This window comes from Pantherophis guttatus, chromosome 1, assembly GCF_059756535.1.
Source record: "Pantherophis guttatus breed Tessera chromosome 1, ASM5975653v1, whole genome shotgun sequence".
NCBI classification, from domain to species: Eukaryota; Metazoa; Chordata; class Lepidosauria; order Squamata; family Colubridae; genus Pantherophis; species Pantherophis guttatus.
In genome coordinates, this window is record NC_142063.1 from 36,747,388 (window position 1) to 36,766,304 (window position 18,917).

Below are 18,917 nucleotides of genomic sequence, written 5' to 3' on the forward strand. Positions count from 1 at the left end.
ATTTGTGATTGAATGATTAGCCAACTCTAAAATGGGCTCTTAACAGCCCCCAAAACTTTATCTGTGATCCTCAGGAGCGCATGTGATTATGAGATTGGACACAAATAAATTCAACATAATTTCCTATGATTTATAGTGGGAGATCATAGAAATTCTTTTAAGAATATATCTGCTTTACCCAAGGAAAACCTAGTGAAAAATCCTATTCTGTTTGATTATATCTTTATACCGTACCTATACAGTATATCTGTACCGCCACTGCAATTTTTAGTTTTAAGAAACGGAAAACTAAACTTGCATCTTTTGAAGGGGGGGGGCAGGGGGTATTTGGAATCAAGCCCCTTTCCAATTATATTGTGAATGATGTAAAACAATCAGTCTGTATATCCTCCATCTTTCTACTTCAACCTTTTCTTTAGCAGTATTCAGACAGAAACAATGAACATGTTGCTATCTCTTGATTTATCAATAGTAAAAAAAAAAATCTGCAAGTATGTAATTGGGAAGGACAACATGCAATGATGGATAAAGAACTGGAAAAAGAATAGGAAGGGTAATAGAAAGAAATCGACTGAAGGAATACCCCTCTTCCCTCACACACCTTTCCAAATAAGCAAAATAAATGGGGATTTGATAGAGATAACAGAATAAATATTCGGATTACAGATTAACAGAGTTGGAAGGGACCTTGTAGGTCATCTAGTCCAACCCCCACCCAAGCAGGAGACCCTACACCATTTCTGACTGATGGCAGTCCAATCTCTTCTTGAACGCTTCCAGTGATGAAGCTCCCACAATTTCTGAAGGCAAGCTGTTCCATTGGTTGATTGTTCTCATTGTCAGAAAATTTCTCCTTATTTCTAGGTTGAATCTCTCCTTGATCCGTTTCCATCCATTATTCCTTGTCTGGCCTTTGGGTGCCTTGGAAAATAGCTTGACCCCTTCCTCTCTGTGGCAGCCCTTCAAATACTGGAACATTACTATCATGTCTCCCCTGGTCCTTCTCTTCCCTTCGCTCTGTTGGAATGCATTCATGATATGGACAAAGTGAGTCTAAAGATATCTTTTGTCCTTTTCCCAGATCCCATAGAATCTGAATGAAGATCCAGGATATATTAAAAAAGTATTTTTCCATGTAGAGCAAAATAAACAAGAGAATTATTTTCCTATCGACAAAAGGTAGTGCAGCCATCAATATGAACAATTTCAAAAACTTTGGGACAGTTTCATAAAAGATCACTATCAGTAGCTACCGCTTACACTATAATGATTTTACATTTCTTTCAGTGTCCAAGGCAATATATTCAGTCATTGTTGCATTTATATCCTGCCATTTTTGCTATCCTGCTTGTGGCTTCTTGAAGGAATTTGGCTGGTGGCAGTTGGAGCAGATGAAATTCAAATACTTTGGCCACCTAATGAGAAGGAAGGACTCACTGGAGAAGAGCCTAATGCTGGCAAAGACTGTGGGTAAAAGAAGAAAGGGACAACAGAGAATGAGATGGCTGGATGGAGTCTCTGAAGCAGTTGGTGTGAGCTTAAATGGACTCCAGAGGATGGTAGATGACAGGAAGGCCTGGAGGAATGTTGTCCATGGGGTCATGATAGGTCAGACACGACTTTGCAACTACCGTGTTTCTCTGAAAATAAGACCCTGTCTTATATATTTTTGAACCCTGAAATAAGCACTTGGTGTTATTGCCATGTGCTCAAAAGCCCAATTGGCCTTTTTATCAGGGGATGTCTTATTTTGGGGGAAACAGGGTAACAACAACAAGAAATCGGAACAGAATGCTGCTGGATAAGCATTCTTAGGATCTGAGTTTTAGTCTTTTTTTTTTTTTTAATAAAAAAGATATTATATATTGCCCAGAATATAAAAGGGGTTTTGGAAATCCTGAGTAGACAAGCACTGTTGGTCAACTTCAGTAAGTCATTTTCTTCCTGAAGTACATTAATGCCCGGGCTGCATCATGAATATTAAAAGTGCCACATACTTTATTGCTCTTCTTTCTCTAGTGACAAGGTCTTTGGAACTTGTTTTCCTGTTGGTACATCATAATTAATGTTGCTTCTCCCACTTCTGCAATTATTTCCAGCCATTTCTTGGTGAGGGTGGCGGGGGGGGGGCGGGAATGGTGCTGCAATTGTCTCCATGTTGTCTTTAATGGAAAAGACCAACTATTTGTTTCATTTCAAGGACACACCTTTTTGCTGTCAAACAGTAATGGGATGAAGCGAGGGAGGCTCTAAACCTTTGGCCCTTTCCTCATTAGCAAAGCAGAAATAAAACTCCTTCATTATGTAAGGGTTTCTTCTCTGTCCAATCGCAATGGCATCTCTCAGACAAAGACAAAGTATTTTTAAGTGCTTTGCATAATTATAATGGCATTAATGAATTCATGGAAATACATTGCAGCACGTAGGTTTCAATTCCTTCAGCAGGCTTTGGAGGAGGCCTTATCTGAAAAATCAATAGGGTAGGGTAAGGCAAGAGGATGATGAGGATATCAGTGGGTCTGTGAAGATCTTCCCTGCTCCACTGGCTACATTTTGTTAAGAATATTTCAATAATGGTAGAAAATGCGACATGGCATGTTGCACACCAAAGCCTCATATCCATCAACATTTTCATTTACAAAAATGTTTCCAGCTTCCCACATGGGCATTATAAATTATTATTTATTTATGAAAATATTTACAGACCCCCTCATATCCTGGACATAAACTGTTTTAACTCCTGCCCTCAGAACGACACTATAGAGCACTGCACACCAGAACAACTAGACACAAGAACAGTTTTTCCCCGAACGCCATCACCCTGCTTAACAAATAATTCCCTCAACACTGTCAAACTATTCACTAAGTCTGCATTACTATTGCTATTAATCTTCTCATCGTTCCTATCACCCATCTCCTCCCACTTATGACTGTATGACTGTAACCTTGTGGCTGGTATCCTTAAGATTTATATTGACTGTTTCCTAATATGATTTGATTGCTTATTTGTTCTCTATGACTATCATTAAGTGTTGTACCTTATGATTCTTGACAAATGCATCTTTTCTTTATGCACACTGAGAACATATGCACCAAGACAAATTCCTTGTGTGTCTAATCACACTTGGCCAATAAAGAATTCTATTTTGTTCTGTTCTGTTCTGTTCTGTTCTGTTCTGTTCTATTTGTTTGATGGATTCATATACTGCCTTTTATAAAGGTTGGATTAAAAGAAACTAGCTGGCCCAAAGTCACTCATTCAGAGATCTGGCTACTGTTTACTGCTTTGTTTGGAAGGTTTCCCAGTTACCCAGAAAATTAAGCTGAAGTGTTGGCGTTCTTGGGAGCTAGAAGAGTTTGTTGAACATATTCTAATGAAAAATAAGTATTTTGTGAATGGACACACCTACCCTGACAGCCTGGATCAGTCACTGAATGATAGCATACATGATATACTATTTCCATCCATTCTCAAAGGTTGCTATTGCTGAAGAAAGAAGTCCCAGAGAATCTTTTACAGGACCTATAAAAGAATCTCTTATAAAATATTTGATAAGAATCTTTTATAGGTTCACAGAGTAGAATTGTTTAGATACTGAATTATGGAATGAGCAAGTAGCAACTATTCCTTTCACTTTTTCTAAATATTAGGGACTTCTCCAATCACAGATAGTCTTCAACATATGAGCATAAGGAAGTCTGCCCCAGTATGGTTATATGTCATATGTAATAGAACTGTTATGGTCACATGTCATGTTGGATGTAAAACAGGTCATAAAACCCCTTTTTTGGGTTGGTTGGTCATACATAAGTTAAGGACTGCCTATATTTGTCTTTGCAATATGTATATTCATTCATTCATTCATTCATTCATTCATTCATTCATTCATTCATTCGCTTGTGCTTGTTCATTCACTCATTCATTCAAATTCTATAGTCACCCGTCTAAACAAATTATTCTGGGCAGCAAACAATCATAAAATAGTTAAAAACAAATAATTAAAAAATATTTTTTCTTTTCTGCGTCTGCCTGCCTGCCTGCCTGCCTGCCTGCCTGCCTGCCTGCCTGCCTGCCTATCTATCTATCTATCTATCTATCTATCTATCTATCTATCTATCTATCTATCTGCAAAGAAAAAAAATATTATTTTAATACATTATGTAAGCTTTAGTTTCATTGTTTGAGTTTTCAATGAGCAACCTGGCTTTACTATCTAGTATTAAAAGGATTCTTCTTGAAGTGCAGATTATTATCATAATACTTTTCTCTAAATGCTTAAAAAAAGTCAGGTAAGTGCAGTTGACTTCATATGGAAGAGCAGACAGTTTCACCCTATCCTGTTGTTTGTCAGCTCATAATCTCCCCCCACCCAATGTCTCTGATGGGATCTGCAACCCATTGATCAGAGAAGCGATCCACTTCCTTTTTGTAATATCTGCAACTCATTTGCTTACCACTCAAAAGCCAATTTTCAGCAATGTCCAGATGCAAGGAAAAAAAAAAAAGGAAAGCAGAGCTGGTTGGCTCCTTCCACCTTGTTCTGTTACTGACAAGGCAACAAAAGCAAGACATTTGGTTTACTTGCTACATGAAGTCTTAATGTGGTTTTTATTTTATGCAAATCCAACATTTGGGGTTTATAAATGACATTCTGAAAGTGCTTCTTTGTTAGCCCATTCCAAGCATACAAGCAATTGCATTGCCTCAGCTTTGTAGTCTTCCACCATTAGCAGATGAGAGTTTAGGTTGGGAAAAGATAGTTTGATGTGTTGTGGTTTATTCAGCCATAGGTAGCAATGCCTGCTACACCTTTATTTTGTCCTAATAAAGTGGATAGGATGCTTGCTGCTGTGACTTCAGCTACCTGTATTGTCCATGAGATGGCTTGAGAAAGGTCTTTGAGCGAGAGGATCTGTTCTGGGAGAGGCAGTAATTTGCTCTATCGTTAAGTAGCCACCTGTGCGCACAATGGAACTGGACAATTTTCATCCAGATCCCAACTTTTCTTTTCAGGGAAAATTGTTGAGAAAAGTAGATAGCATGAAAACTCCAGAAAATGGAAGAAGAGGATTATTTGGGCCCTTTCCAATCAGATTTTAGACCTGGTTATAGTACAAACATTGTTCGATCATACTTGTCAATCATGTTAACTAGACTGCATGGAGAGTAAAGAGGATAACCTTGACAGAAAGAGGGAAAATCTGTTACCATGGCAATGAGGAGATAAATATTGTAGAAGCCTAGACAAAGGGAGGGGGGTTATGAAAAGTCTCAGGCACCTCCCTAATTCATGAGATATATAAAAGAGGAAAGAAGAGAAACATATTCTGATTTGCAATGTTCTCTTAGTACAGCCTTAATAAAAATAGTGTTAGGCCTACAAGGCAGCTGTTTCTTGCTCTTGATAGACTGAGATAGAGGTAAAACATCCGTCTTGGTCTTTCTTGATCTCTGTCACTTTTGAGTCTCCTAGACTGGCTCTGGAGATTAGGAGTGGGAGGCACAATGTTACAGATTCCTTTCTCCAGCAAGGATCTGCTTTTATTGATAGATCTGGATCTAGATCCCTGGGATGCCTCATGTTTCTGCTGTCTCCCTGATCTTATATAACCTCTACATGATGCCACTGGTGAGGTCATCCTTCAACATAGAGTAAAGAATCATGCTGATGATAACAAAATGCACATTTCTGTACCAAGTTGTGCTTTTCTGTTTTTTGTCTGATGCCATCAATTTTTTTTTTACCAGTGTCTGTCTGAAGGAATTGTACATCTGAATGGGAAAAATAAGGGTTTTTCTTCTGAACAGAGGAGGTCTGTTGAATATGGTACTGTGTTTTCCCGAAAATAAGGCCCTGTCTTATATTTTTTGAACCCTGAAATAAGCACTTGGCCTTATTTTTAGGGAGGTCTTATTATTTTGGGGCCCATGGAGCAAGACGGGTCTCCTCTTGCTGTCTTACCTGATTTCCAGCTCTGTCACCCTAACCCTAATGGGAGGAAATGGCAGGAACAGGCTGTGCATGCATTTAAATATTTTCGGGGAGGTCTTATTTTCGGGGGAGGTCTTATTTTTGGGGAAACATGGTAGTTCCCATCTTTTGGAACAGTTTGCTACCAAGGCAATGGTAGCTCCACAATACTGGCCTTTCATAAGGTTGTAAAAATTTGGATGTTCTGGAAAACCTTTGGGAATTGACAATTGTGTTATTCATAACAGGTGTGAAAATTAGTATCATACAAAATTGTTTCTGGAATCATACTTATTGTATTATTGCATGGGCATTGGTGCTGTTGTTCTTGTACATTACCTGAATTCTGAGATCAAAGCAGTTTATCAATTGTGGAGTCTTTGGTGCTCTCTGAGCTTGGTTGTTTGCTTGCGGACATTTAATTGCCCAACTAGGCAACATCATCAATATGTGGATGAGTGTGGGGTTTGCTCCTTTTTTAAATACATTAGCTTGCCCAGCCCTGATATAAACAAATATCAATCAAATTTATTTATGGCCAGAAGATCCCAACGAAAGTTAATTCTTTGAGAACACAAGGTGTCAGTTAGTCAGGCATGCAGTAATATATTGCATCACTTATTGATTAGTTTAGTAATCTTGGAAACTGACTGCTATCATATGCAATATTTTGTAGGCTGGGGACCCACATAACATTTCTTGTTCAAGTGGCAAGAGCCACAATGGATGGGATAGTGATGAAGTGGGAAGCTGATAGGTAGGATCCATAAGCAATCCCTTAAAATCTACCTGGGCTCTTGAGCAACAAAATAGATCTAAACATTTCAAGAAAAAGAGCCAGAAGAAGGCGACAGTAGGAAGCCTAATTTTTTGCTCTTTCTCTCCTTTCCCCAGGCTAGCCAATGATCAGTCTTGGGTGGGCCTTATCTAAGGCTCACTTTAGAGCAGTAGTGTCCAACCTTAGTCACTTTAAGACTTGTGGATTTCAACTTCCAGAATTCTCCAGACAGCATGACTGGCTGGGAAATTCTGGGAGTTGAAGTCCACAGGTCTTAAAGTTGCCAAGGTTGGATACCCCTGTGGGTTGGATACCCCTGTGCTTTAGACCAAAGTAAGGAATTGGAGAAGAAAGTTTGAAGTCTGATCAAGAGAGACTTCTGTAGTAATAATTGGTTGGTGAGTAATTTCCTGAAGAGGGAGAAGAAGAGGGAGCATCTAGTGTGACTAAAAAGGCCAATTCGAGAGTGGCAATCCCTTCCACACTGAGGGCAGATACATTCTGTCCTCTGCCTAGCCCCCAGATTTCGCTGGTTCCGGGACTGCCTCTTTGCCTCAGCCTGCAGAACAAGTGTCTCTTTGAATTGGAGAAGGCCATGCTGTGTCTTTAGGAGCAGGAAGGAGTAGGTAAATCAAGAAGATACCATTCCCACAGTTTGTCTCAGCCTTGTTTCAATTTGATGTTCCCTTGGCTGGGGACATGGGAAGTCCACCTCATCTGATGGGTAGCAGATCAGGAAAAGATGGTTTCCCCCAATGAGTAGGTGATGGCTCCATAAAGCTGGTTATTTACTCAGAGATTTAAATGAACTAAGCTTTTGCTGATTTCCATATGAAAGTTGTGAATCCAGTATATAGGAATACAGACAAATTAGAAGGATGTAAAATGCATGAGTGACTTATGATTTTACAAAAGCTGCAAGATAACAGACAGTAACCTGTCTGAAAATAAAAGGTCAAAGGGAAAAATGTACCTTAATGGCACATTAATGGACTAGGCAACGGCGCTGTGCTAATAACTTGTATACATAAAAATTTATATTTTCCAACCAAGCAATCATTTCTTTTACCCTATAGGGTGTTTTAAAAATGCTCTTGTGTATATAATATTAATTTCACCATAAAAAGAAGACAGTAATTCAGATGCTGGCCCCTGTGAGCAATTAAGTTTAAAAGTACTAAATAAAGTATTTGTGGTTATAGCCTTTTTGGAACTTAAAGAATGGTGAAAAAAAACAATGCATTTTGGATGATATAAAAGTATTTCTTTTTTCCAAACATGCAGTGTTCAAATCCAGAAATATCAGGGACTTCATCTGTGCATTGACTCCATTCTCTTCACTTCGTTGGAAGAATTCCATCAACTTACACAAAGGACTGTGAATTGTGTCTTCCTCTGAAATGCAGTGATACCTTGGTACTCAGCTGCTTTGAAACTCATTGAATTTGGTATTCAATGCATTTTGACATGAACATGTTGTCCGATACTCATCGTTTGTTTGGTATTCAATGCATAAGCTAGAACTTGTTGGTGTCAGTTGCCTTGTGACTTACTACATTATTCCTTATGGGAAAAATTTGTTTGGTACTCATCATTTTTGGTATTCATCGCACCTCCTGGATCAGTAGTGGGTTTCAAATCCAGGTGCTACCAGTTCACTATCGGTAGCGTGTGGACGCACGTGTAGAGCATTTTTGATGCTGTTTGGGTGGATGGGCAGAGCCTCTCACCACTGCCGCTACCGGTTTGCCTGAAGTGGGGTGAACCAGGAGCAACCCACTACTGTCCTGGATCCAATTAGCGATGAGTACCAAGTTACCACTGTAAATGGAGAAACAATTTAGCTGTTTTATGGGGGCAGGGGCAGTGGTGGGATTCAAAATTTTTTACTACCGGTTCTGTGGGCATGGCTTGATGGGCGTGGCATGGCATGGTTTGGTGGGTGTGGCAGGGGAAGGATAGTGTAAAATCTCCATTCCCTTCCCACTCCAGGGGAATATTACTGCAAAATTCCCATTTCCTCCCGATCAGCTGGGACTCAGGAGGCAGAGAATAGATGGGGGCGGGGCCAGTCAGAGGTGGTATTTACTGGTTCTCTGAACTACTTAAAATTTTCGCTACTGGTTCTTCAGAACTGGTCAGAACCTGCTGAATACCACCTCTGGGCAGGGGAGAGGAGATGATGCAGAAGAGGGCTCATCCCAGGAATGGTTCAGTATGGTTCACTAATCAAAAGTCCTGATCATTTCATTTGAGGAAGTATAACTGAACAGTTCGCATTGAATCAAGTTGTTTCTGTGTTGAATATATTGTTCTATATTTTTTTTCTATTTTATTTTATTTATTTATTTATTTATTTCATCAAGCATGTATTAGATAACAGATATAAGTATAGACATAATTATGAATACAAGAGATGGATACAAATAAAAGGGAACATTAGGACAGGGACAGTAGGCACGCTGGTGCACTTATGCACGCCTCCTAAATACCTCTTAGGAATGGGATGAGGTTGACAGTAGACAGTCTAAGGTTAAAGTTTTGGGGGTTTAGGGAGGAAACCACAGAGTCAGGTTGTGCAGAGTCAGGCATTGACCACTCTGTTGCTGAAGTCATATTTTCTGCAATTGAGTTTGGAGCAGTTTATCTTAAGTTTGTATCTATTGTTTGCTTGTGTGTTGTTGTGATTGAAGCTGAAGCATTCATTGACAGATAGGACATTGTAGCAGATAATTTTATGTACTATGCTTAGGTCAGACTGAAGGTGGCGTAGTTCTAAGTTGTCTAAGCCCAAAATTTGAAGTCTGGTGGCATAAGGTATTCTATTGCGGATAGAGGAATTGAGGACTCTTCTCGTGAAATATCTCTGGACTCGCTCAATTGTATTAATGTCCGATATGCAGTGTGGATTCCAGGCAAAAGAGCAGTATTCAAGAATTGGTCTAGCAAATGTTTTGTATGCTCTAGTTAGTAGTACAATATTACTACTAATAATATTCTACTACAAAGAGAATATATTATTCTATATTGTTTCTGTGGTGTTGAGTTTCTATATCTGCTATTGATGGGACTATTGATTATAAACAGGAAAAAAGAGGGGAAAAAACCCTACACTGATACTGGACAGATAAAAGGAAAGGGCTCAAATGAATAACCAGCACTGGGACTTTTAAAATATCAAAAAGACTCTGATGTTTGCCAAAAATGCTCGAAGTAAAAAGGGAAGATCAAGGGTACCTATTGTGAAGATTATAGAGAAATTGTATCTCTCTCTCTCAGAAAATCAGAATTGGGTCCACAATTAAGTACAGAAGGTACAAATTTGACTTGGTACGTCTAGGTGAAATAAAGACACAATTCAAAAAGAATGTGAAATAAGGAGATATAGCAGGGAGTAAGATTGGATTTGAAATAGAGTTATGCCAAGATGGCAAACATATAATTTCAAGAATTTATAAATTGCTGTTAAATGTGATGCAGAATCTGAACAAATTAAAGAACATAATCTTATATGGATGCTAAATTTTGGGCACAGTATTGGCATGGATAGTTGGGAAATCATGGTCTAAAAATATTAAAATTTATTCTGTGCAATAATTTAAGAAAAAAACTATAAAAATGATATATAGATGGAATTTGATATTTGTAAAACCATCAGAAATGAATAAGACCATCTCAAGTAAATGTTGAGAATGTGAAAAAGAGGATGGAAACTATTATCCTATGTAGTGAATTTATGAACAATTGTGGTTGGTAATCTACAGAACATTGGTAAAAATAACAGGAGTCTCTTTTCAAATGAAATCAGAATTGCACTTATTAGGATTTATAGAAGAAGAACTGAGTAAAAAGCACAGTGTATTATTGTTGTATATGATAACTGTGGCAAGAAAATTATATGTGCAGAAATGGAAAAATAAGAAGCACCAAATATGGAAGATTGCATATTTAAAGTTATGGACTTGGAAGTGATGGCAAAACTGAATATCTGATGTGGGAGAAATCTACAGAGGACTGGATGTATCCATTTATGGATTATATTACAAAAGTAAAGAAAATCACTTCATGATAAGGAATCTTATAGATTCAATAAGAAGAGGTAGCAGAATATTTAAATATAAATGGTATGAAAGAATAAGGAATGGTTAATGGATCCATGAGGGAAATGAAAGGCAGAATTGAAGTCAGATGTTTAGTTTTGTATTTGCAGGTTTATCTTTATGTATATATTTCTGTGTTGTGTTTTTAATGATCAATTTATGTGTAGAGTTTTAATAGTATGTGTATGTGTTTGTATCTGTGAATGTGAGTGTATGCATATATGTATATAAATTAAATGTGGAATATATATGTACACACACACACACAAATTGGATCCCAAGACCATTGGATAGATGATAGAAAAACAAAAGGAAGCATTTCTACATATACCTCAGTGTTTAAAACAGCTCTGGTTCATTTCATTAAATTTCTTTGCATTGTCTTGTTGGTGCACTTCACACCACCTTTCAGCTTCCTTTTTGTTTCTTCAGGCATGTGCAAATGCGTCACCTGATATTTCCAAGGGCTGGAGAAAGCTAAGAGGAAGCAGAGCACAATGTAGCTGCTTAGCCTAATTCTTAGAAGCATAGGGATTGTATTTATGGTGGGAAAATGCTTATAAGAATCAAGGTGCAGCATTATTTGTTCCTCATCTGCTTCTTTATGAAATGGTTTTAAGGAGGTGCTTCATTTGAGCCTTGGCTGAAGTGAAATGTCCCTCAAAACGTGTATAGCTCCCTTAGATGATACAATCTGTTGCCAGGAGATACTGACATTGGTACCAATTAGTAACGACAGCTGCTTTCAATTAAACAAAACCATTGTGGATATGACAATGAATGCAACAAGTTATGATGGCTTTTTGGATTCACTAGGAACAAATCAACCATGTCTCTCAATGCCATTCACTATAGGAGAGTTGGTTAATGACAATTTATGGGATTCCCACAATGAAGCATTTGGCTACCTGAAGCTGGAGTCTGGACCCACCAGCATCTATTATTATTATTATTTTTATTGGTTTGATTATATGCCGCCCTTCTCCAGAGACTCAGGGCGGCTTACAATGCGTTAAGCAATAGCCTTCATACTTTTGTATATACCTGCTTGGTAGGGCTTTTGGCGCCCCCAAGCAGTGTTCTTTTTTATACAAAATCAGCTTATTGCCCCCACAATCCGGGTCCTCATTTTACCTACCTCGGAAGGATGGAAGGCTGAGTCAACCTTGAGCCTGGTGAGATTTGAACTCACAGTAATTGCAAGCAGCTGGCAGCTAAGTGCTACTTAACAGCGCTTTAGTCCGCTACTCCACCAAGGCTCCTTCTTATCTAATTCTTATCCCAAACCTCTTCAACTATACTTGTTGCCAACATTCTCTCGAGCAGGAAGCTCTAAAAGACATTCCCCCATTGTAACCATTCTGACCAAAGGTATGAATAGAAAACACACCTTCACTTTCCTGCCTTCAGAACCAAAGATTAAGACCAGCTCCATTTTTCTATAGGCATTAACCAGTAACCATGCCAATCTGCAGCCAGATATATACGGATGCAAGAATAACTTTAAACAACAGTAGCCATTGAATTCAACGGTAACCCATTCCTCCTTCCAGTTCTGAGATACTTGGTTGGAGACTGTCTTGTCTCCTGACAACTAAGCAGGCTCTTTGTAATACCCAGAATATGTTACAACTTCCAACTGCGACGTATTTGCAGAGTTCAATAATTTTAGTTTCCTTGTGAAGGTTTCATGAAAGAATTTCATCTCTCTTCCTCTAGGTTCAATTCTCTACGCTGCCTTCTTGTTTGCCCTTATCCAAATCCAGAGGGATTGTCATCAACTGTTCTAGTCACACTCCACTACTGCAGCTGTCATGAACTGGCAACACTGCTCATTGTTTTTGTAGTCTCACTGCTTTTGTAGTCTCAATCCAAATGATACCTGATTATAGATTAATAGAATTGGAAGGGACCTTGTAGGTCATCTAGTCCAACCCCCTGCCCAAGCAGAAGACCCTATACCATATCTGACAAATGGCAGTCCAAACTCTTCTTGAAAGTCTCCAGTGATGAAACTCCCACAACGTCCGAAGGGAAGCTGTTCCACTGGTTAATTGTTCTCACTGTCAGAAAATTTCTCCTTATTTCCATCTCTCTATTTCCTTAAATCTCTCCTTGTTCAGTTTCCATCCATTATTCCTTGTCTGGCCTACAGGTGCTTTAGAAAATAGCTTGACCCCTTCCTCTCTGTGGCAGCCCCTCAAAGATTGGAAGACTGCTATCATGTCTCCCCAGTCCTTCTCTTCACTAGACTAGCCATGCCCAGTTCCTGTAACTGTTCTTCATACGTTTTAGTCTCCAGTCCCCTAATCATCCTGGTTGCTCTTCTCTGCACTTTTTCTAGAGTCTCAACATCTTTTTTATAATGTGATGACCAAAACTGAATGCAGTACTCTAGGCTTTATAGACTAAGGCTTTATAGAGTGGTATTAGTACCTCACTTGATCTTGATTGTATCCCTCTGCTAATCAACCTTGGGCTGATTTTCTTCATAGATGGAATTTGCTCACCGATTCACTTCCCATACACCCAAACTGAAGGCAGGCACACCAGCATCACACATATAGCAGTAGCACATTATCTCTGGCTTAGAGGTAATCTTTCTTAACACCCCTTACTGGAAAGCTTTATTTCTTATCTCACTTTCAACTTCTTAATCTGTCCAATTTAAGATAAAGCCCCCACTTGTTTTAAAAATTCAACTCTTTTCTTTCTGACTCTTGAGCAACTTTCTGTCTCACCTTAAAATCTTTTTATTTTCTCGGGTTGCTTTTGTAAATTAATTGCCACCTTTTCTTTTTCCTAGTCATTACTTCCAGGATTGAAAATCCTGGTGTTTTACTTTATCTGCTGTTCATTTTGTGAAAATGATTTCCCTGGGTTCCCATTTTATTAAACCATAGATTTCAGAAAAATCTAACCATAGATTTCAGAAAAATCTAACTGAATACGATATGTACTGTATACCTCATGAAAACCCTATACAGTTTAGTACTTGGGAGTAAAAACTGTATAGCTTAAGTTTCCACACATTGTATGAAACTGAGCAGGAGATTGAAACATTTCATTATGTTTTCAAATTGTGTGTTTTGCCAAGATCTCTCCCCATCTAGCTTTATGTATCCATTCTTGTATGCTTAGCTATCATTTCTTTACTATAGTGATGTCAAAATTGTATACTGCACGCTAGTGCACAAGGGCAGAGCTTGCCTTGTGATGTTGCAACACACAATATGTCACTTGCCTCCCCTTACTCCCTCCTGTTGTTGCCCATAACAATTTGTCATTGTCGTTCTCTGATGATATTGTCCATCAGAGAAAGCTAGAAAGCCACACAGTAAGTGCCAAAGATTTGCAGGAAAGTTCCTCTCTATGCCAATTTTAGTTTTTCATAAATTGCAGTGATTATCTTATAATTGCCTAATATATTTTTATCCCATATTTCAAAGTGATTTTCAGAAATAAGTTATTAGACAATCTCTGCTTTTATGCTCATAATCTCAAAGGTATGTCAAAGAAGGAAAAGAATTAGAAAGAAAGAAAAAAAATGCTAGCATTTGCTAGTATTTTACAATAATTGTAACTGAAAATGTAAGATTTTTTAATAAGCTTTTACAACTTAGTTAAATAGACATTAAGTAGCTGGGACACAGTGGGTCCCTGAGATATCTAGGGGGCAGAACATTCTACATCCTTCTTCACAGGTATGAACAAAGCCTGACGTGGTGGCACAGGGGTTAGAATGCAGGCTAACTCTGCATTTCACTGTCACGAGTTTGATCCTGACCGACTCAAAGTTGACTCAGCTGAAAGGGTACCTGTAATCTGCAATATTTCTGGAAATCCAGAATGGATGAAAAGTGAAACGTCTTCTAAGAAAAACAAGGAAGTTCAGTTGCCTCTTGAAAAAGCACCTTTGGAAGATCTGTGACCTGGATGACTGAGAATCTCCATAGACATCAGAAAGGCTGCTTTTTAAAGTAATGCTTTACTAATGTGCACATATATATTGGCAAAATAGTATGTGAGGATGGAGGTGATGGGGATGCAAAGGAACTGAAAGATTAGAAAACAATAACATGTTACTTACAGCTGAAGTCTTAAATCAGTAGTAGAAAAACCTCTAGATGTAGTACAGCAGACTGCAGTGCCAAAATGTAAAGTCGAAACACTTAGGCAAGAAAAACCAAAAGTACACATATAGATTGGGTGAAAGCAGGCTTAATAGCATTGACTGTGAAAGGGATCTTGGAATCTTAGTGGACAACCAGCTAAATATGAGCCAGCAGTGTGCAGCAACAGCCAAAAGAGCCAATGCAATCCTAAATTGCATTAACAGAGGGATACAATCAAGATCAAGGGAGGTACTAATAGCACTCTATCAAGCCTTAGTAAGACCACACCTAGAGTACTGCATCCAGTTTTGGTCACCACACTATAAAAAAGATGTTGAGACTCTAGAAAAAGTGCAGAGAAGAGCAGCCAAGATGATTAGGGGACTGAAGACTAAAACATATGAAGAACAGTTACAGGAACTGGGCATGGCTTGTCTAGTAAAGAGAAGGGCCAGGGAAGACATGATAGTAGTCTTCCAATCTTTGAGGGGCTGCCACAGAGAGGAGGGGGTCAAGCTATTTTCCAAAGCACCTGTAGGCCAGACAAGGAATAATGGATGGAAACTGAACAAGGAGAGATTTAATCTGGAAATAAGGAGAAATTTTTTGACAGTGAGAACAATCAACGAATGGAACAGCTTGCCTTCGGAAGTTGTGGAAGCTTCATCACTTGAGACTTTTAAGAAGAGTTTGGACTGCCATTTGTCAGATATGGTGTAGGGTCTCCTGTTTGGGCAGGGGGTTGGACTAGATGACCTACAAGGTAGTAGTGGGTTCCACTTACCTTCGCTACCGGTTCTGAACTGTGAGTGCGCATGTGTGCTCTTGCTTCACTTGCACGCGGTGCTTCTGCGCATGCACAGCGCATCCATGATGATGTCCGGGCTGGTGGGCGGAGCCTCTCTGAACCAGAGAGAACCAGTAGAAACCCACCACAGCTACAAGGTCCCTTCCAACTCTGTTAATCTGTAATCTGTAAAACACTGAAGGAATGAAGCATGTGTATATCTGACATTTCCATTTGCCTGTTTGTCAGTATTCTGCAGAGATGTCTGCAGCATGAAACAAAACCAAAATACAATACTGCAATGAGATCCCAACTTTTTGTCCCTGGAAAACAGAGGATTTAAATACCTTGATTTAAGATTGAATGACATAAACGAAAATTCTGGGAAAAAAAAAAAGTTGGTATCTCATATTCTTCCATGCTGCATGTGCCAAATCAGTTGCATCTAAAGGCAATTTTTCCTCTCGCTGAATGCAAAACAGGATTCACGCTGCCAGTCAGCAGAAAGCTTCAAAGGCCCTTTAGGCAACTTCAACAGTGATTAATCACACAGAAGCTCCTCCTCTTTTTGTACCATTAATGCCACTGTTACATGGGAGGCAGGATAATTTATTGCTTTTCTTGATCCAGTTAGTTGAGTTGTATGATTAATTTTGGCTCTGGGATTAAGTCAGCAAACGAAATCTGACTTTACACAAGCAAGTGATATATATTATTTTGCCTCTTGAATGCCAGAGAAGGAGCCAATAATACTATCTGTTCAGGCCGGTTATTGTTTTTAAATTGTATCTTCCAAGTTAGCCAGGAGGTGGCGCTATACACTAGGGGTTTATTACTGCTAGATGCAGGTTGCACCTGTTCCTCAGATCAGAAAGTGACCGCCTCCCTCATACAGGAGACAAAAAAGAAACTTGCTACTCTGAGAAAATATACTGCTCAAAAAAATAAAGGGAACACAAGCAGAAGACATCTGAGATCTGAATGAATGAAATAGCCTTATTAAATACTTTGTTCTTTACATACAGTAGTTTATACACTGCTCAAACAACTAAAGGGAACACAAAACTACTGTATGTAACGAACAAAGTATTTAATAAGGCTATTTCATTATTCAGATCTCGGATGTCTTCTGCTTGTGTTCCCTTTATTTTTTTGAGCAGTGTATATTTTGCTCCATGGCAAAGGGATCAGAGAAGAAACCATGTTTCTGCCAATTGATTGAATGGGTCACATGTGGTTAAAAGAAAGTTTTGTTTTTTTCCTGTGCCATGTCCAGAATAATAAAGCATCATTACAAGAGATTGTGTGATATAGTCGATATAGTATTACAGTTTGGAGATGTGGATTCAGATCCTCACTCATCCATGCAAATCCTCTGAAGTATAAGGAGAGGATATATATAGCAGGTTTTGTTATTTGTAGCCTATCTCAATAAAGAATAGCGTTCCTGTGGAGTTCAATTTCCAGTCTGATTTACCTAGTGATACTCACACCATCTCACTCACATGCAGGAAAATAATCCATCAATCACTGCCTCCCAAAGCTGTCCCATGATGGTACTTTGCTAGAGGAACACTATGAGCCTCTCTGATAGTGAATTTCACATGACTCCCATGGTAGCCTACATCCTTCTTCCTACACCACAAGCAAGGCTTTACTTCTGTTGAAGTGCTTCTCTTCATCCAGAGGTTGCGGATCATATATTCTTCTTAAGTTCTTGTGATGTAGGAAGAAGGATGTAGGCTACCCTGGGAGTCCTGGAGTCTTCAATTTTAAGTTTCCAATGGGAATATCAATATTTTGGAAGACTGCAACCATTCTTCCATGAGCTTAATATTTGTATCACAGGAGAAGAAGATGACTCTTCTGTGCAACTAAGAACATCCATGTGAAATCTTCTGCTAAATCACTAATGTTAAAACACCTTAATCTTATTTCAGCCTAGCTGTGAGATGGAGGCTCTGTTGCAATGAACCAAATAGGTACTGAGAAATCTTCACATCACAGCTACAATAATAAATATCCCTTGTAAATACATAGATATTTAGAAGAAGGCATATGCCCTCTATTACCCAATATGCCATTTTATAGATGACAATATTCAGGGGTTTCTGGGGAGAGACGTTAGTTTAAGTCTTCAAAAACCAATGTGTAAAGTATGAGATTCAGAGTAAGAAGCTTATTGTGTTGTTACTTCTCCTCTCAGGCTTCTTGTGAGGGCAAAATGGAAGGACTATATAACTGACGTGAATGAATTAGGGGAAATGTTGGATGTAAAAGTCACATATCAGTCTCAAGTGCTGAGGGGCATCTGAGGGACAGAATTGGTGAGGCTAAGATAGTGGCACAACGATGTAGTCAAAGCCTTGCCCTTTGCACCTGTAGAGATATAGAGAGAAAGGTCTTTGGTCATGCGGTTGCACTTACCATCTTAGTCTTTACCAATTGTTGAAGATGTCCCTGCCAACATCCAATGCTTTCTGTTTCTAGTCTAATTCAAGCCATTCTATTAAGTTTTTTTTTTTTAACTAAAGCAATCTGTAGTGATTGAAATATAGGCCTCAGACCAGTGGTGGAATTCAAATTTTTTTACTACCGGTTCTGTGGGCAGGGCTTGGTGGATGTGGCAGGGGAAGGATACTGCAAAATCTCCATTCTCACCCCACTCCAGGAGAAGGATACTGCAAAATCTCCATTCCCACCCCACTCTGGGGCCAGGCCAGAGGTGGCATTTGCTGGTTCTCCAGAACCTGTCACAATGTGCTGAATAGCACCCCTGCCTCAGACAGGCTACACTGCTTTTTTGGAAGCCACCTTATCAACAAGCATAGAGTGCCACAATTATTTCATCAGCAGATTTTGGATGTCATGAAAGGGCAGGATATGGCAGGTTAATTTACTAGGGCTATATTTTTACTGCCAAGGAGGAGAGTTGCAGTTAATTTTTTCACTTGTGTGCCAAAATAGTATGACAAGCCTTGGGTAGCCTGCACAGCATGGCTGGGGGCATTATTTGATGCTGTGCCTTGGGGCATCAAAATATCCTGCTTTTCCCTATATGTTCCAGGCCACACATTTGAAAGCCACATTTGCATAGTACACAAATAAGGCACATAGAGTGATGTCAGTGAGCATCCTTCTACACGGTATACAAAGTGACTGAGA